This window comes from Gigantopelta aegis, chromosome 10 (genome assembly GCF_016097555.1).
Source record: "Gigantopelta aegis isolate Gae_Host chromosome 10, Gae_host_genome, whole genome shotgun sequence".
In the NCBI taxonomy this organism is placed as follows: Eukaryota; Metazoa; Mollusca; class Gastropoda; order Neomphalida; family Peltospiridae; genus Gigantopelta; species Gigantopelta aegis.
Window position 1 is genome coordinate 63670377 of NC_054708.1, and position 21439 is coordinate 63691815.

General features: G+C 41.4%; 1 protein-coding gene across 2 annotated transcripts in view; it reads left to right on the forward strand.

Moving 5' to 3' along the window:
• Positions 1–1397: 1397 nt before the first annotated feature.
• Positions 1398–21439, forward strand: part of LOC121384765 (cholinesterase 2-like) — a 39133-nt gene continuing 19091 nt past the window's right edge. The window contains exon 1 of one of the 2 annotated variants that reach the window (XM_041515309.1): positions 1398–1495. The gene's annotated coding sequence lies outside the window, so the exon portion shown is untranslated. Of the gene's footprint in view, positions 1496–18607; positions 18715–21439 lie in introns of those variants that run through there. The other variant, XM_041515310.1, reaches the window with a different exon arrangement.

Consider the following 21439-nt stretch of genomic DNA (forward strand, 5'->3'; position numbering starts at 1 on the left):
GCTTTTTGTGTAAAATGGGTGTACTCCGACCTGGTTTAGAGGGTGTGTCTGTTTAAACCAATATGCTGGGAGAAAGAGCTGGACAACAGGGGTTGTCCTTTTCAGGGTATGTGTCCCCCATGCAGGCAAAGGTACATACAAAACTTCACGGGCCTGCTGATATTAATAAAAATGTTATAGCCACTAAGGCTATATAGAAACATATAGCGAAATTAATTGTGGTCTGAGGCCATAATGTGCACGTGCAGTCAAGACAACGCATACCCTCATCCCCTTACCTGCAACAGTTGTATCAATGACTCAGCCGACACACTCAAGAGGAGTGCAGGTGCATTCAGGTGCATTAACTTCCCCAAGCGCACGCACTGGTCTATTCATGTAAATGTATTTACTTGCATTCAAGTAAATATACTCATGTGAGTACATGCATATATGTGTCATAAGAAAATTTACCCATGGGAGTAAATTGAGTGTATTATATGCATTTGTAGCTTTAATAAGTTACTAGCCTGGAATTAGCTGTAAGCAAAACAAAAAGAAACACGATTATGCAAATATTTTGACGAAAATATACACATCTTATAAGGCTACTCAAACTTAGAACTGGTAATAGTGAAGTATTTTAACTTTTTAATTTTTATATTGATTATTCAATTATTACTTCATTCATATATTTACCTTTGTTTGGCACCCAATAGCACCTGCTCAAATGAATAATTAAAACTAAGTTTCTTTTGTTTGTGTTTTGTCTCCTGCTTAGTAACTATTAGTATGGAAGTTACTGACGAGACACTGGAATTGTCATTAATATGGGGGAGGGGTTTACTCCACTGGCATTGTCATTAATGGGGTGGGGGTTATTCCACTGGCATTGTCATTAATGGGGGGTTACTCCACTGGCACTGTCATTAATGGGGGCGGGGAGGGTACTCCACTGGCATTGTCATTAATGGGGGGGGGGGTACTCCATTGGTATTGCCATTAATGGGGAGTTACTCCACTGGCATTGTCATTAATGAGGGGGTTACTTCACTGGCATTGTCATTAATAGGGGTACTCCACTGGCATTGTCATTAATGGGGGGGGGGGGGTACTCCACTGGCATTGTTATTAATGGGGGTTACACCACTGGCATTGCCATTAATGGGAGAGGGGGGTACTCCACCGGAATTGTCATTAATGGATAGGGGGGTTACACCACTGGCATTGTCATTAACGAGAGAAGAATTAGCTTTCAATAATGAAGATGACAGAAGGGCAGAACGTCCCTCCTCCCCCTCTTACCCTTCTCGCTATCCGCGACACTGCTAAACACATACACGATTTCTGACAGATCATAACGGAAAATAACTCCTCCCATCCGACCGTTCAGTCATTAACTGGCAACACTGGAAACTCACACACACTCACACACTCACATACACGGGCGGGAGACAAAAACTCGCAACGTGCAGGACCAGCCGTTACGGAGTGGACGATATTCGAACAACAACAGGTAAGCATATTGTACGTTTTAACAGCTTGCAATTTATTTAATGTTCAGCGCGAAATGTTGAGTGGGTGAAGTGAGTCTGTCATTTGTTATATTAATATTAGCAGTGACTGTTGCTAGCGTAGTGACGCCGCGGTGTAAAGGTTTTAGTTTATGGCAGGAGTAAGCGGTGGGGGCTGAGAAAATACGTTCTAAATATCAGAAGCGAACTACACGAGAGTTCCTTCTCTCATCTCTCTCATCATCGAACCCATTAGAGATGCACTAAAACGAAATTCCGTATCCGTGTTTCTCTCGTTCAGACTAAGTAATTATAGCATTTCCAGATCTATCAGGCATTCACACACGCATTAATATAAAATGCTTCTCTTTTTCCCCCCCAACCCGTGTCTGAATCTAATGCCTGTGTTTAGTAGGACCAGGCTTTCTTTGTAAAAAGTCATGTCCTTGAAGAAATAAAACTAACAGTCGTGCTGTGCTCTATCTTTGTCAAGCATTTAAATCATTTACAAGTCGTTATAGTGCGAAATCGTAAACTGCTGCGAGAAAAGAAGTAGAAGAAGAAGAAGAAGAAAAAAAAACCTGTTTGAAGTTGGAAGTAAGGAGAGGTACATAGACGAAGGTTAACCGTATGGAGGTACCAGGGAGTTGTGGGGAGACACTGGGTACAGCACTTAACTAGAGACGGGTCCAGGAATTTTTAAGGCGTGGGATGCGGGGGAGTGGGGGTTTGTGTCAAGAGTAAATGTGAAAATCTAAAATTAATGAGACCAGTGGCGGATCCAGAAAATCCATTTAGAGGGGGCCCCAATGACTTGAGGCGGAATGCCAAAGGAACTTTGGGGGAGCCTGGAGGGGGATTGTAAATTTAAAAAAAATTAATATATAATAAAATTATAACTGTCGCAAAATTTAGGGGGGGGGGGCTCGGGCCCCTGGGCCCCCTAGATCCGCCTCTGGAAACTGCCTATGAAACCAGATAATACGATCCTGTCTGAGAAGGTGTCGTTCAACAGTAACATAAACATTATGAGCCGAATTTACAATTTAACCTGTTAATGTCCTACACGCGTGTAACTATATACACTGACAATGCTTATACCGGCCTCGGTGGCGTCGTGGCAGGCCATCGGTCTACAGGCTGGTAGGTACTGGGTTCGGATCCCAGTCGAGGCATGGGATTTTTAATTCAGATACCGACTCCAAACCCTGAGTGAGTGCTCCGCAAGGCTCAATGGGTAGGTGTAAACCACTTGCACCGACCAGTGATCCATAACTGGTTCAACAAAGGCCATGGTTTGTGCTATCCTGCCTGTGGGAAACGCAAATAAAAGATCCCTTGCTGTCTGTCGTAAAAGAGTAGCCTATGTGGCGACAGCGGGTTTCCTCTCCAAATCTGTGTGGTCCTTAACCATATGTCTGACGCTATATAACCGTAAATAAAATGTGTTGAGTGCGTCGTTAAATAAAACATTTCTTTCTGACAATGCTTGAACACCTACGTCTAAGAAAAACAGGCGTCGTAAATTCGGTTCTATAACTTTGACAGAAAAATAAGAAATCTCAATTGAAGAGGAAAAATGAATGAATGAATGAATGAATGAATGAATGAATGAATGAATGGTTTTAACGACACCCCAGCACGAAAAATACATCTGTTATTGGGTGTTAAACAAGAAGAAAGAAAGAAAGAAAGAAAGAAAGAAAGCGAAAAAATAAATAAAGTGGGGTCCAGATCTGTTGACCTAACCTCCCCACAAAACAATTCTAGGTTGAGGTTCTGGGTTTAAAACAAATAAAGCACGTGTAGTTAACAATAAAAACATTTCTCCGCCAAAATACTTCAAATCGGCCGCGAATGAATATAGAAAATGACAATGAATATATCAACACATGGTCTTTCCCTACAATTACTTTTGTGATAGCAGTTTTGAATTGAAAACGACTCTGATAATTTTAATTGTACTATTCCATAGACAGGGGAGAACACATCACGGCCTTTAATGCGCCAGTCATTGACCACTGGTTAGAATGGGAAAACGTCAAAGTACATAGAGGGCGGTCGATCCAACAAGCACTCTGTGAGAAATGTTTTCCTTCACGAGAAAAGGGGTATGTTTCACGTCCTCGAATCTTCATACAAATTATTCATTCAGTTTCTACTGCCTCTTCCGGGGCACCGTCCACCAAATTAAAGTTTACTACGACCCTTCCTATATTTGCGAAATACATTCCCCAAAATGTTCATTAGTGACGGATCTAGTAGAACAGTATTGTTCTAGGAAGAGAGCTCAGCTAAAGTCTGCCAATACCAGCTGCACAATCTATAATATATAAAAAAAAGTTTGTTTTATTAACGACGCCACTAGAGCACATTGATTTTTTTATCTTATCATCGGCTATTGGACGTCAAACATATGGTCATTCTGACACTGTTTTTTTAATTTTTTTATAGAGGAAACCCGCTGTCGCCTCTTTTACGACAGGCAGCATGATATCTTTTATTTGCGCTTCCCACAGGCAGAATAGCACAAACTATGGCCAGTGTTGAACCAGTTATGGATCACTGGTCGGTGCAAGTGGTTTTACACCTACCCATTGAGCCTTGTGGAGCACTATCTCAGGGTTTGGAGTCGGTATCTGGATTAAAAATCCCATTCCTCGACTGGAATCTGAACCCAGTACCTACCAGCCTGTAGACCGATGGCCTAACCACGACGCCACCGAGGCCGGTAATCTATAATATAACGCACAAGACCTTGTTAACAGTTTCCGATCGTATCCTCTTTCGATCTGCACTGTCGACAGCCTTCTTTGAACTTATCCAGTGCTACACTTTACATGAATGTTCTTGCACTCATGTCCAGTCGATTACCGTATACACATCGTGCAAAATATTGCGTACAAAACGAATTTCATAAATACAACCGCAATGGACGTAGCCATCTTTGTCGATAAACATAGAAGTGGCTATAGATACGACGGTCGTGTTATACAGCCTCGGGTAATGCGGGCTGCCTATCTATACGGCGGTTGTATTTTCGTTGGAAAGCCCAGCGTAGGCCACACGTCACACTATTAGTGTTTTCGATAGAAGAAGAAGAAGTTTGTTTTGTTTAACGACACCACTAGAGCACACTGATTTATTAATCACCGACTATTGGATGTCGAACATTTGGTAAGTTGATATATAGTCTTAGAGAGGAAACCCGCTACATTTTTCCATTAGTAACAAGGGATCTTTTATATGCACCATCCCATAGACAGGATAGCACATACCACGGCCTTTAATAAACTGCTAGATTTGCCCTCTGGCAGTTGTTATATAAATAAAATACTAAACAAGCTTGCCTGTCATACCATTTTTATGTAACTCGTATACAGTGTTTTGGTATACCAAAACTGTTCACTCATTTCATAAAAAATGGTGTGACAGGCAAGCACGTTTAGTATTCTATATAAACCAACCATTGCCTCCAACGCACCCCAGCATCCCCGTGTGCTGATCACTGAAACAGCCCTTATGAATAAGATGTTGTTGGGTAAAACCTTTCGTGTGATAGAATAGCAGACTGCTGGGTTCTCACAAAACGGACAGACGTTCAAAGTGAGTTGCGAAGATTAGTTATCAGATATCCCGACGCGGTATGGACGTGCAATCACCCACAGCTACATAACTTGATTATCAGCCGCAGTAACATACCCAGAGCTCGAACACGAGTCTGCATGGTACGTTCCGTACAGCACTGGGTCCCGTACTTATAGAAATTTAAAATTAAAGTTTTTTTGTTGGTTAACGACACCACTAGAGCATATTGATGTATTGCTCATCGGCTATTAGATATCAAACATTTGGTAATTTTGACATATAGTCTTAGAGAGGGAACCAGCAGCATTTTTCCATTAGTAGCAAGCTATCTTTTATATGCACCATCTCACAGATAGGATATCACATACCACGGTCTTTGATATACCAATGGACCAACCGACAGGGATCGATCCCCTAACCGACCGCGCATCGAGTGTGTGTTTTATCACTGGAATATACCCCGCCCCCATAGAACTCTAAAATACATTCTTTATGGTAGTAAAGTAAAGTTTGTTTTATTTAACGACGCCACTAGAGCACATTGATTTTTAATCTTATCATCGGCTATTGGACGTCAAACATATGGTCATTCTGACACTGTTTTTAGAGGAAACCTGCTGTCGCCACATAGGCTACTCTTTTTTACGACAGGCAGCAAGGGATCTTTTATTTGCGCTTCCCACAGGCAGGATAGCACAAACCATGGCCTTTGTTGAACCAGTTATGGATCACTGGTCGGTGCAAGTGGTTTACACCTACCCATTGAGCCTTGCGGAGCACTCACTCGGGGTTTGGAGTCGGTATCTGGATTAAAAATCCCATGCCTCGACTGGGATCCGAACCCAGTACCTACCAGCCTGTAGACCGATGGCCTGCCACGACGCCACCGAGGCCGGTTTATGGTAGTAGTACACCAAATAGTATCGGAGCAAGGTGACGTTCAAGGTGCACCTAACTTTTGCTTCCACAGTTAACGCTGCCAGTCCTGTCATTGGTGATACATGTTAGAGTGTTTGTTGTCATACAATGTTAGTTCTACTGGCCAGTAACTTGCTGTCATTTATTTTGAACTAGTGTCAATGAACCATCGCCCGAATCTGGATAACAACGTTTATTCATATTAGCATTACTACTAAAGAGCTATATACGGCTGTAAATGAATCATAAAGCATTTTTAAAACCTGGATTACAACTAATATTGTGAATAGAAGTATGGAAATATATGGTGAAAAGGTTTCTGGTCAGCTTATTTTGCTCGAATATCTTCATCATTTTTGCCCAAATTTGAGGATTTGCTCCAGAACTTCCGTCTCGTACGCCAGGGTCCTACCCAAAATAAGATGACAATTTTTTTTTTGTGTGCGAGGACTAGGGCAGTCAAAAACGCGGATCCCGTTATGTCTGACACGAGCAACTTAACCCCTAATTTTGTTCTGATTTACTTTAAGGGTGAGGGGTGGTTACTAGGTAATATTTATATTTATGATGTACATGCTGACTGAAACGCTTCGTGTAGCTGTTTTAGCCACTACTATTGTCGTCTCAGTAACTTGAGTTGATGGTATACACCCTTTAGGTACACAGTTCTCTAACAAATAATATACAGTTCGTCTGGTTGAAACTTGCAGTTTCTTTTGTACTGTATTCATTTCTGTACACCCATTGTGATCGTGGTTGTTTTAATGTCCATAAACGTTGAAGAAAGTGCCTTGCTGCGACGGTTTGACACGCGCTAGACGGTTAATGATACTGGCTATTGTACACAGAAGAGTGGGGCGGGACCTATAGCTCATTCGGTAGAGCGCTCACGTCAGGTGCTTGCGTCGTAGTGCCTCACGACTGTTTTAACATAACCGAATAGCTGGAAGACTTTTAAAAATGTTAAAGTTTGTTTTTTGTTTAACGACACCACTAGAACACATTGATTTATTAATCATCGGCTATTAGGTGTCAAACATTTGGTAATTTTGACATACATTCTTATACAGGAAACCCGCCACATTTGTTTTTGATTGGTAGCACGGGATCTTTTATATGCACCATCCTATGAACAGGATAGCACATTCCACGGTCTTTGATATACCAGTCGTGGTGCACTGCCTGGAAATAGAAATGGCCCAATGGGCCCACTGACAGAGATCGATCCTAGACCGACCAAGCATCAGGCGAGCGCTTTACCATTGGGCTACGTCCCGCCCTTTAACAATGTCTGAAGACTTTAACGAAATGATGTTTATATGGATGAGACTCTTAACTATTTCCAAAGTTTCCTTCTGCTGGAATGAGCTACAGTTTGGATTCTAGGTGTCGCTAGGGGCCAGCCGTCTCTACCTCATTTTCTCACTTATTTGGTCCTTTCGTTATGCTTGTTCCATTTTCATATTTCATAGTGTATTTTCGTGCTTATATCCAATTAAGGTTCAAATAGTTCAATCACGCTGTCGCGGGCACATACCTCAGCTGTTTGGGCTGCCTGTCCAGGACAGAGGGTTAATGATTAATTGTTAATGGTTAGTGAGGGAGAAGAGAGTGTAGAGGTCCCATTGAGTCGTTAAAACTCGCTCTGTGTGGGAGCCGGTACTGAGATGCGAACCAAGTAACTACCAACCTAAAGTCCAATGGCTTAACCACGGCACAACCAAAGCCAGTGTGCTTGTCCCAATGACTGCCATATCAAAGGCCGTGTGTTGTGTTTTGCTGTTTGCAGGATAGCAGTGTTTGTGAGTACAAACGTTCCCTATTGCTAACCGGACGACCTTTCGTATGATTGTTAGAATGTTTTGCTCTTTATTTAGCTATTTACCGTAATTAACCCAATACCTACCCACCTGGTAATGCGTATCCGATTAACAGGAACTGTAGTCTGCGCATGACATCTGGTTTTGTTTATTCACTTAAGATGGCTGCACGACCGGTTTTAAAAATATTTTAAAGTAGTAATGTTGCTTGCTGATAATTTGGCACCTTTCACTGCGAACGTACAGCAGAAATACAAATTCCCATTAACAAACTCAGTTTCTGCTAGCAATACAATTAAAACAAAATGTCATTCTCCATTTTACATTTAAATGCAAACAAAATTCATTATGTATACCCAGTTAAAAAACCACCATCTTTGTATATGCTATTATGCAGTTTATATACATTATTTACTCACAAAAACGTGGAAGAGATAGATAGATAGATAGATAGATAGATAGTCAGACAGACAGACAGACACAATGTGTGTGTGAGAAAGAAGAGAAAAGGAGAGAGAGAGAGAGAGAGAGAGAGAGAGAGAGAGAGAGAGAGAGAGAGAGAGAGAGAGAGAGAGAGAGAGAGAATTACAGAGCAATAACATTTTATACTAAAGCCATTTAAATGAGACCGAAATCAGTTTTATTAGCAATTAGCAGACAACTCCATTTACAAATGACATAGATATTGTATAAATCATAACTGTTTCGACATCGACCAAAACACTGACATAAATATAAAAATAAAGGCATATATTTCATATTTCTGTATTATAAACATTGCAGACGTAGCGAATTTAAATTGCATGCAGACCAGCTGTTTCGTTAGCCCACTCAAATCAAATACACACACGACTCGAAATCAGCTCGCATTGCCAAATCTGTTTTTATTTGTGGCTGTAATTGGAACAGGGTTAAAAAGGTACACAAGTCGCGCCAATTATATTCAACGTGTAGCAACGCACCTGTTGCATTTTACGTTTTTTGAAGCCACGTAGACTATTAGTTGAAATAAAGATCATAGAGAAAAAACATGATAGAAAAACCCAGAACGTTCAAACCTAATCGTACAAGATGGAGGGTCAGATGAGTGAAGTACCCCCCCCCCCCCTCGTTCTGGAGTAGATCTTTGCATTAAGGGGTGGGGGTGGTGGGGGTGGGGTGTGTGTGTGATATGAAGACATTCGAGCAAAATGAGCTGACTAAAACCTTTCACCATGTTTTTCCATTATTCTACTCACAATATTAATAGTTGTAATCCAAGTCTGGTAGTAATACAAATGTAAACAAACATTCTGAAAGTACTGCTAAAACAATGTATGTCCCATATCGGGCCCAACAAATTTTCGTATCTCCTATATTCAATGGCTATAACTCTGTGAAAAATGCGTAAATCGCCATGAATGTCAAACCTGATCTGTAGCAGTAGACGATAAAGCTATACACAAACATTCAACTCATATCAATATCTGGAGGCATTGCGAGGCGGTAAACAAAAAGAAAAAAAGTCCGAAAAACTATATGCGTGACAGACGGACGGGTAGGGAACTAATAACCATTGTTATCCAGATTCGGGCATTTTCGTTTAATTCGGGCAAAAATCCCCCCCCCCCCCACCCGAAAAATCCAAAGTTCCCTCAGAGATCTATAAAAGAAGAGGTCTGATAAAAAAATTTTAAAATGCAACATTTTGCATAAAACTATTAATATTATTAGTTACACTACATTTTAATACCAAAAGTATGTTGTATTTCCTTCAGTATTAGATTAAGCAGTTTGGACTCAATTTAGAAAGGCTGTCAAAAAATAAAAAGAGTTGGAATTACAAAGGTGTAGATATCTTTACAACTTAATGGAAATGAATCGGGGAAAAAAGTATTTGGTCCTAACTTTGTAAATACCCTTATCTTGTTTTCATAGCGCAAACCCCAGACAGAAAACTATTATGACATGCCAACATGTTAAGACATGCCAACATGCTAAGACATGCCAACTGTCAAAAAAACAGACTTTCTAACAAAACACTTAAAATATTCAAACAAAAGTAAAGAAAGAAATACGAGAGTCGGAGAGAGAGAGAAAGAAAGCCTACTCGTTTTAGCGATCTAGACTGACGGTGCCTGCGCTAATGTTGATCCGTGTTGAAACTTGTGTTTATGAAAGCTAAATATACATTTGTAATGTATTTCATGTGAATCAGCGGGAGGAATATAGGGGTTGTTTATATGTGTTTTGCATTGAGGTAAGACAAATACACACCTTACGACACTGTTATGTGAAACAACACGGCACGGAACTCGCGTCGCAGACAAACCGCTTCACTCAGATCAAGTTGCCACAAAGTGAATATTGGCACCACGCTCGCATACTTTAATAATCAGGTACGAAAGACCGAAAATAGTACATCACACGTACACGTATTGGGAAGGGTTTTCTCTCAGCTTTGTGTCTGAGATAGTAAATTATAGCAGGTGTAGAATTATAGCAGGACCGGCCTCGGTGGTGTCGTGGTTAAGCCATCGGACTATAGACTGGTAGGTACTAAGTTCTCAGCCCGGTACCGGCTCCCAACCAGAGCGAGTTTTATCGACTCAATGGGTAGGTGTAAGACCTCTCACTGACCACTAAGCACTGACAACTAATCCTCTGTCCTGGACAGACAGCCCAGATAGCTGAGGTGTGCCCAGGATAGCGTGCTTGAACCTTAATTGGATATAAGCACGAAAATAGATTGAAATGAAATGAAACTATTGCAGGTGTAGAATTATTGAGTTTTTATTACGTAAAGTTCCATAAAGTGCTGGTAAATGATACCGGGTATTAACACGAAACACACGTTTACGTTAATAATCAGCCAGGATATACCAAACGTATATCACAAGTATTAATAGGCTTTCCCGTCTTTTTACGTTAGAGATAGCAGTTGCGGAATTATGGTGTTCTTGGCACGTAACGTAAAGTTCAGTATATATAATAATGATTGCTAACATCATCCGCACTGCTTGCGTCGCAGGATCGAACCACCTCGGTGGATCCATTCAACTGATTCGGGTTTTTTTCTCTTTCCAAACAGTGCACCACAACTGAACAAAGGCCGTGGTATGTGCTTTCCTGTCTGTGGGAAAGTGCATATAAAAGATCCCTTGCTGTGTGAGAACAAATGTAGCGTGTTTCGTCTGATGACTATGACTCATAATTATCAAATGTAGCGTGTTTCGTCTGATGACTATGACTCATAATTATCAAATGTTTGATATTCAATAGCTGATGATTAATTAATTAATGTTCTCTAGTGGTATTGTTAAACAAAACAAAACAAAAACCACCATCTACACAGACTTATAATAATCGTATACTATTTTTTTTTTTTAAAGCTCAAACCATTCACTCCACCCAAACAGTTCACTCCACCCAAACCATTCACTCCACCCAAACCATTCACTCCACCCAAACAGTTCATTCCACCCAAACCATTCACTCCACCCGAACAGTTCACTTCTTCCAAACCATTCACTCCACCCAATCAGTTCACTCCACCCAAACCATTCACTCCACCCAAACAGTTCACTCCACCCAAACCATTCACTCCACCCAAACAGTTCACTCCACCCAAACCATTCACCCAAACAATTCATTCCACCTAAACCATTCACCCACCCAAACAATTCACTCCACCCAAACCATTCACCCAAACAATTCACTCCACCCAAACAATTCACCCAAACCATTCACTCCACCCAAACCATTCACCCAAACAATTCACTCCACCCAAACCATTCACTCCACCCAAACCTCAACATTACATATTTTACTAGGTATGGTTTTTGTATTGGAAACAGCGGATGCGGAATTATCTTGTTTTAGTAGGAAAAGTTCCGTACAGTAAATATTACCGACACAAACACAGTTATGCCTTAAGAATCAGATACTATATACAAAAAAAAAGTAAACAACTTTGGCCCAGTTCCTCAACATTACATGCACGTTGTATTAATAGGTGCTTGTTTTTTTTTACGTATTCGAGAGCGCAGTTATCGAATTATGTTTGTTTCTAGTATGTAAATCTGATGTTTCTGACATAGATCACCCGATCTCTGATCCAGTTTTCTGTAATGAGGTTAAACGGGGGAATTTATTACTTACTACAAAGCAAACTCATTCGCAACATTTCCAAGAATTCTGTAATGCAGAGGCAACAAAATAACAGCATACCGCTTATAGCCATACGTCCAATTCCTTTTCTCAGATTTGTGTAGAGTCTGGAATATTTCCTCAGGAAAGAGGGTCTCATAGGCAATTCCAGGTAGTAAAACATAAACCGTTATTAGAGAAGGCTTCAAGTTGAATAACAAATGGCTACGATAAAGGTGCCATCGTCCAAAAAACTTTTAAAATAAAAGTGTTACAGCTCATACTTAACTACATGCATATCATATATTAACGCTCATGGATGTTAAAAACATTAAATTTTGGATTCGAGTCTTAAAACCTGACATATATGTTTTAAATGCTCTATTAATACATTGTTGAAAAACCTGGATAACATGACGTTAAAAAAAAAATCAAGAACATACACTATCGAATCCAGTTACCTAAAGCAGAAGGAATATTAATTTGAGAAAGTAATTGTTTATTAAAACGAGTATCTCTTTTGTTATAAAACCCTGCACAGAATTATATACTCAGGAATAGCTATGAAAGATTCAGGTACGACACATTCTCTATGGTGTTTAAATTCTTTTATTATTATTATTATTTTTAATTCAGGGCCCGATTCCACGAAGCGATCTTAGCACTAAGACCAACATAAGTGCACAGCTAACTACCTTATGCACTTACGGTAATCTTAGCGCCAAGATTGCATCATGAAACGGGTCCCAGGTGAATAAATCAATGGAAGATAAAAAAAAAATACTACCCTACCATTATTAAAAAACATAAGTTCATGTAATGAATAATAAACAAATTGTATAAGGTCATGCCATGAATAATAAACAATTTAATCATTGTTATCCTTATCATTTGTCATTTCTGTTTGCGTCTATGCTGATATAGCTGTGTTGTTGCTCATCTCAATATTTTTCATTCAGCGCAAGCAATCATCTCCCCCTAACATCTTTACTACTTTTGTACATCTGAAACCGTTCATTGCCGTTGATAATATATTCTAACCTCCTATCAACAGATCAGCGCGATACTAAACCCGATAAGTGAAGCAAGTATCTTTGCTGGAAGAAATCAGCCCAGAGTTTGTGCGAAGACCTTACCGATAAGACAGAAGCACAGCGATGCGCCCTTATCACCCATCTTCTCTCGCCTCGCGGAAATACAATATAATAGCAATGTGCAATTTCAACTGAATCCGGATCGAGAGTAGCTGATGCCCCGGGCCCGCCCCGAGGCTGAAAACAAAACGAGTATTCACTGACCCCACTCGTGCACTAAGACTCGTTGGTCTTGGTTCTTCTTCACCCGCTAAATCGAGATCAGCTTTTCCCATTAAGTAATCTGTCGCGAGGTTTTGTCGCCACGTTTATAGACTGATAATTGCACGCGTATCATTACAGCCCCAATATCGAGCACATTTTTAACACAGAGACAATCTGAAGCGATTACTAGTTCATATTCGTTCTGGTTTTATACCGTGACTGTTTTTAGTCTTTCTTCAACTTTTAGCGAGCCCATCAATAGGTCCTAAATGGTTGTAAACGAGCATTCCAGGCGTGTGTGCGGAGAGAGGGTTCGAGAGTCGAAACTCGAAACCACCTGTTCAAAGCAAATTTTCATTTTTAAAATATATTTTTCGGTGGAGCATGATCTACCCCCACCAACTTAAAATCTTCACTCGCCACATTCTAGACCCCATCCTACCCCTAAATAATTCCATGCACACGCGCAGGCAACCGTTCCGCTATGTTTTTATTTTCAATCATTGTAACCCACACGTGACCAGTGACGTGTTCAGAAGACCGAGCGATCGCAAACAGTAATTTGATTAGTACCATCGTCTTCTATTATAGCACAGTCATCTAACGTTAGGCGCATAAACCAGTCTAGTGAGTAACCGTGAACGCTCTCCTTCGTGAACGTGACTGACGCTTCACATCCCGGTACAGTCTCGCAACTATAATGAGTTTTAACAGCTCATTTTGGATAAAATAAAGCCTCTACAGCAACCTCCCTCCCCCCCCCTCCCTCTCTCTCTCTCTCTCTCTCTCTCTCTCTCTCTCTCTCTCTCTCTCTCTCTCTCTCTCTCTCTCTCTCTAACAACAAAAAAGAAGTAAACATTAGCACAACATGGCAACAGAAAGCTATTTTGAAATATGTTAAAAAAACATTTTTTTTAGGATTTTGTTTTTAAACATCAAAACAAGCAGCCGCGTGTTTCGCAGTCTTAGTTAGTACCTACAAAGTTACGAACGTTTTCACAGACTCCTAGTTACAGACCCACGCAGTGAACAGGTATCACCTGACTATTGCTGTGCTAGAGTTATGCTCTAATTGAATATTACCTTACGAAGCTTCTGTCAACACATTTATTTTTTCTTGACTTTTTTGAAATTTGAAGCTTTTTTAAACCTGTCGTTTATTTGATAATACTGCGAGTAGAACATAAAAAACACAAACAAACAAAAAATTTAAGCATTTGTGGTGTACATTACAAACGCGGATTAAGATAACCTCTTATTTTTTTTCATTGGTGTAGCCAGGGCGAGGGTGTTGGTGGACGAGGATATTACCTCATCACATCTCCTCGTTCCAACCAGTGCACCACAACTGGTCAAAGTGCTATCCTGTCTGTGGGAAAGTGCATATAAAAGATCCCTTGCTACATTAGGAAAAATGTAGCGGGTTTCCTCTGATGACTACGTGTCAGAATTACCAAATGTATGACATCCAGTAGCCGATCATTAATTTAGTAAACAAAACAAACTTTTCATCACATCTCCCTCCCCCTCCATCTATATTTTGATCTGTCTTGCAATCAAAACAAGACGTACTAGTGCGGTGGGTTTGTTTGTATGTCACTTTCCAAAATAAAATCCATGGCCCAGTTTCACAAAACATCGTAAGCCTAGTTTTGCACGTAAACGTAAATCTACGACTAAACCGAAATTCTTATTACTATTATAGTTCAACAAATATAGTTTGAAGAACACATATTTAATTTTCTTTTGTCTTTAAAATGCTCCATCTTTCGTAATGAAGTAATTTTCTGCGTGAAATTGATACCAAAAAAACGCGCAAACGCACAACCGGTATAACTGCTAGTAGCAGACGTAAACGTACGATATTTAGTGAAACGGGGCCCAGGTTACCGGTATGCCGTTGTGTTTTGCTACACAGAACGGCCCCAATGCTATTTTGTAGTGAACATTTTTATGTACACTATTGTTTAATGATACTAATTTTGTGTTTGTGTATGCAATTATGCGTGTGGTTTTGAATACGTACGATGGCAAATATGTGTATGCAGCAGTGGATCTAATAACTACTCCACATATTTTATTTACGATTATATAGCATAGGACATATGATTATATAGCATAGGACATATGATTATATAGCATAGGACATATGATTAGAGACCACGGATAATACTGGAGAGGGTGTTTAAGGGAGAATCAATTAAAAATGGATTCAGATATCACTGTATCTTTGGAGGGTGTGGTTTCAATGTGAAAACTAAGCCTATCTTATAATATAAAAGCTGAAATAAAATAAAACCCTGAAATATCACATCCGTGATGACTGACTGACTGACTAACTGTCTGAATCAATTTCATAAGGTTATTACACCATGACTTAAAAAAAGGTATTGATCTGTGTAAAAAAAAAATGGGTCGTTTTACGAAGCGATCTTGGCATTAAGATCACCTTAAGTGTGTAAGGTAGTTATGCATTTAAGGTAATCTTTTACCTTAGTCCGACACCCAATTATAGCCGATATATGTTTCGTGCTGGGGTGTCGTTAAACATTCATTAAGGTGATCTTAGCGCTAAGATCGTTTCGTAAAACGAGGCACTGCAAATTAATTAAGCACCACCTGAAATGCAATGCAACTAAAAAGGCATCTAGAAGTAACTGTCCGTGCCGACGTGATTTCAACCAGATTTTGAGAAACGTTTTACATATACTGTATCTTGTGGGCTTTTACTTTTTAGACGCACTTCAATGAAACGTCAGCTCCATGGTTAATTTCCATACATTTTCATCTATAGCTACGGCTTCTTTCTTTTCACCAAAAATACATTGAAAATTGATGTAACGACCTTATCACTTGCTATCAATCTTTTCAATATCCTCTGTATACGCAGAACATTCATTTCAGTTTCGTACCACGAAATGGTCACAATTAATTGAAGTGTAAGCCACATGGTCTAAAATTTAGGTGATGCTTGGTTTATTTTTAGGGTATATTAATAATGATGGTAACATTAGCACTAATATTTGTAAGTATTAACAGCACACCTGTTGCGTTATGTCGCTTGATGTATAATAATCTGCATTATCTTCCAGCTAGCGTGATAAATATTATATATTGATAAGTGCCACTCAAAGAGAAAGAGTCACACATGTGTGATTGGAATCTTCTGTGAAGATGGATGGTCAGTGTTTAAAATAGAGGCGTGGAACATATTACTCTACCACGTGCCAGCGTGGCTTCCGGTTTGCTGATAAATGCCACGTGCGTGACCATCTCGCCATGGCCTTTGACCTGACGGATAAATATTGATAACGATGTAGAGATGGGCAGTGGGTAGCGGAGAGGTCGACGATTGCATTCATGCGAATCTTCTCTCGCGTCCATTTGTCTGGTGATGAGTTGTGGAATTTAGTGGACGTTTAGTTAAAAGGAATCAGTCATGGAGATTTGGCATGAAAGAAAAGGAATGTTCGGTTTAACGACACCTTAGCAGGGCCGTAACTAGCGGGGAGGGACGAAAAGCAGGCGCCTGTGCAGGAATTATAGCAGTGGTAGGGGTGGGGGTGTAAATTGTGGCGAGGGCGGCTATTACGTGTTTAACTCAGTAATTGCGATACCATGTAGGCCATACAGGGCATACCTAGCCTTAATTAACTTTTACAAAAATTACAATGATTATTTTGTAACTCATCAACTGTCTATTAATGCTCCATGGCTCTTCGGAGCCAGAGGGAAGAAATATCGTGTAACAACCACCACAGTTTTAGAATTTCAACACAAATCTTTATTATAAATTTATCAGCATAGAGCTTTTACAGTTTAAATACATAGCAAGGGATTACTCCCCTCTATAACAACCTCGCAGTGAGTATCTGCCATTGCCAGTTTTTATCATATTTGTAGATATCACCCCTTCAAATCTCTTTACAACGAGCCAGTGTCATCACGACGTCACTGATATCAGATTTTACTGCCACTCTGTAATGGTATCCGTTAATAGATCTGACATAAGCCGACGCCATTTCACATTCAGTTGACCTTCAGTTCCGAACAGGAATTTGAAATGATTTAAAACTTGTTTAGCCAGGTAAAGTTACATGCAAACGGTGTTTTTAAATGACCAATTAAAAGGTGATCTGACCATGCGATAACATTGGTTGTGGGTTGGATCTATTGATGGTAAATAGTTAGATGTGTTGGCAGTATATGGTTAGATCTACTGACGGTAAAGTTTTTGTTTAACGCTGCCACTAGGACAGTTTGATTTTTTAATAAATAATCATCGGCTGTTGGATGTCAAACATTTAGTTATTCTGCCAAAGTCTTAGAGGAATCCCACTACATTTTTTTTTAAATTTGCGAATACGAATACGAATACGAATACGAAAATGTTTACTTGGATTGCCGATCATTTCACATATATACTTAATGTAATACATTGTAATAATGAATGAATGAATGTTTAACGACACCCCAGCACGAAAAATACATCGGCTATTGGGTGTCAAACTATGGTAAATGCAAATAAATAAAGTGATGATCAACATCAATATAAAAATTCAAGGTTTAAACAAAAACAGTGTAAAGAACTGTGCAAAAATGCAAATACAAATATCACAGAATTTTACGGACACCGAATTTTACTCTAAACTTCAATTTGTGCTGTATTGGCCATTCTCAAAGAGAATGTTACACCCCTGCACCACGGTGAGGTTACAGCACACGCAGGGGTACATTGTAATAATGCATGTACACAATTTATACAAATCTAATAAATTAACATTAATCTTAAAAGTGAATATAAAATTAAAAAGTATGCTTATTATTTTGTCCGACTATGTTAGCATTAATTATAAACTTACTCAAGTTAGTAAGGAATTTTTCATATTATGCTCTTTTTCACAGACAGGACAGGACACAAAGCATTTTTATATGCACTTTCCTACAGACAGGCCAGCATACACAGAGGTCTTTTATACTCCAGTTGTGGAACACTGGTTGGGATGGCAAAGAGAATGGGACGGAGACTTAAAATCATGAGTCTGGACTTTTTAAAGTTTAATCATATTGTCCGAATAATTATGTCACTATTATTACGTACGAAAAAGAATATCCCAAATGTTCTTGTCTCTGTTCATTTCGATTCTATTAACGTTCCTATTCGTACCAAATGACGTTACCTTGGTAATCGTGGAATGCATATAATATACAATAGTAAATTACACATGTCTGCGAGATGTGTTGTATAAGCAGACGACAATAATAGCGCGTTTAACGTACCGATACTCGGCGCGCTTATGACGTCACGCGCACGCGCCGAAATACCGGACGTACTCCCAGGAGGCGTAGCGTGGCATGTTCCGTGAAATTGACTGAATGGCGGAAACAGGTGACTGGGTTCGGACAGGTTTCAGAACCGATGCTCAACTTTGAAAGCGATTACGCGGAGAATACGATAGAAGATCACAGGTCAATCAAGTACCAGTCTATAATGATTTTTGTTTTCGTTGTCTTTAGCAAGGGTGGAGTTTATATATTTTGGGTGTTGTATTATTTTTCGTGTAGATATTTTGAATATGCTAATTTGTGTTGCAAATGTAGCACAACATTAGAATTTATATCTTCTTTATGTAATGATGATTAGAGAAACAACAACAATCAGATGTAGAAGGTAAAACAACAATTTAAAGAAAACAGCTTTGATTATAACTTTGAAAGCTCAGTATATTTGCCGTAGGCCTGCTTATGCAATGCAGGTGCGGATTCACGTTTGGCCCAAGAGGCCCGAACCATCCACCCTCCATTTTTGGTCAAACAATATATAGACTACACAAAAATGCTAAGTAATCCCGTCCACCTGCCAAGGACCTTTAAATTCTATTTTCAAAAAGAACAACGGGTTTTGAGAGAGAAAAGGGTGTAGTGGTCTTTACACCTACCCACCGAGTCGTTAAAACTCGCTCTGGGTGGGAGCCGGTACATGCCAGCCTTATGTCCGATGGCTTAACCACGACACCACCGAGTCGTTAAAACTCGCTCTGGGTGGGAGCCGGTACATGCCAGCCTTATGTCCGATGGCTTAACCACGACACCACCGAGTCGTTAAAACTCGCTCTGGGTGGGAGCCGGTACATGCCAGCCTTATGTCCGATGGCTTAACCACGACACCACCGAGTCGTTAAAACTCGCTCTGGGTGGGAGCCGGTACATGCCAGCCTTATGTCCGATGGCTTAACCACGACACCACCGAGTCGTTAAAACTCGCTCTGGGTGGGAGCCGGTACATGCCAGCCTTATGTCCGATGGCTTAACCACGACACCACCGAGTCGTTAAAACTCGCTCTGGGTGGGAGCCGGTACATGCCAGCCTTATGTCCGATGGCTTAACCACGACACCACCGAGTCGTTAAAACTCGCTCTGGGTGGGAGCCGGTACATGCCAGCCTTATGTCCGATGGCTTAACCACGACACCACCGAGTCGTTAAAACTCGCTCTGGGTGGGAGCCGGTACATGCCAGCCTTATGTCCGATGGCTTAACCACGACACCACCGAGTCGTTAAAACTCGCTCTGGGTGGGAGCCGGTACATGCCAGCCTTATGTCCGATGGCTTAACCACGACACCACCGAGTCGTTAAAACTCGCTCTGGGTGGGAGCCGGTACATGCCAGCCTTATGTCCGATGGCTTAACCACGACACCACCGAGTCGTTAAAACTCGCTCTGGGTGGGAGCCGGTACATGCCAGCCTTATGTCCGATGGCTTAACCACGACACCACCGAGTCGTTAAAACTCGCTCTGGGTGGGAGCCGGTACATGCCAGCCTTATGTCCGATGGCTTAACCACGACACCACCGAGTCGTTAAAACTCGCTCTGGGTGGGAGCCGGTACATGCCAGCCTTATGTCCGATGGCTTAACCACGACACCACCGAGTCGTTAAAACTCGCTCTGGGTGGGAGCCGGTACATGCCAGCCTTATGTCCGATGGCTTAACCACGACACCACCGAGTCGTTAAAACTCGCTCTGGGTGGGAGCCGGTACATGCCAGCCTTATGTCCGATGGCTTAACCACGACACCACCGAGTCGTTAAAACTCGCTCTGGGTGGGAGCCGGTACATGCCAGCCTTATGTCCGATGGCTTAACCACGACACCACCGAGTCGTTAAAACTCGCTCTGGGTGGGAGCCGGTACATGCCAGCCTTATGTCCGATGGCTTAACCACGACACCACCGAGTCGTTAAAACTCGCTCTGGGTGGGAGCCGGTACATGCCAGCCTTATGTCCGATGGCTTAACCACGACACCACCGAGTCGTTAAAACTCGCTCTGGGTGGGAGCCGGTACATGCCAGCCTTATGTCCGATGGCTTAACCACGACACCACCGAGTCGTTAAAACTCGCTCTGGGTGGGAGCCGGTACATGCCAGCCTTATGTCCGATGGCTTAACCACGACACCACCGAGTCGTTAAAACTCGCTCTGGGTGGGAGCCGGTACATGCCAGCCTTATGTCCGATGGCTTAACCACGACACCACCGAGTCGTTAAAACTCGCTCTGGGTGGGAGCCGGTACATGCCAGCCTTATGTCCGATGGCTTAACCACGACACCACCGAGTCGTTAAAACTCGCTCTGGGTGGGAGCCGGTACATGCCAGCCTTATGTCCGATGGCTTAACCACGACACCACCGAGTCGTTAAAACTCGCTCTGGGTGGGAGCCGGTACATGCCAGCCTTATGTCCGATGGCTTAACCACGACACCACCGAGTCGTTAAAACTCGCTCTGGGTGGGAGCCGGTACATGCCAGCCTTATGTCCGATGGCTTAACCACGACACCACCGAGTCGTTAAAACTCGCTCTGGGTGGGAGCCGGTACATGCCAGCCTTATGTCCGATGGCTTAACCACGACACCACCGAGTCGTTAAAACTCGCTCTGGGTGGGAGCCGGTACATGCCAGCCTTATGTCCGATGGCTTAACCACGACACCACCGAGTCGTTAAAACTCGCTCTGGGTGGGAGCCGGTACATGCCAGCCTTATGTCCGATGGCTTAACCACGACACCACCGAGTCGTTAAAACTCGCTCTGGGTGGGAGCCGGTACATGCCAGCCTTATGTCCGATGGCTTAACCACGACACCACCGAGTCGTTAAAACTCGCTCTGGGTGGGAGCCGGTACATGCCAGCCT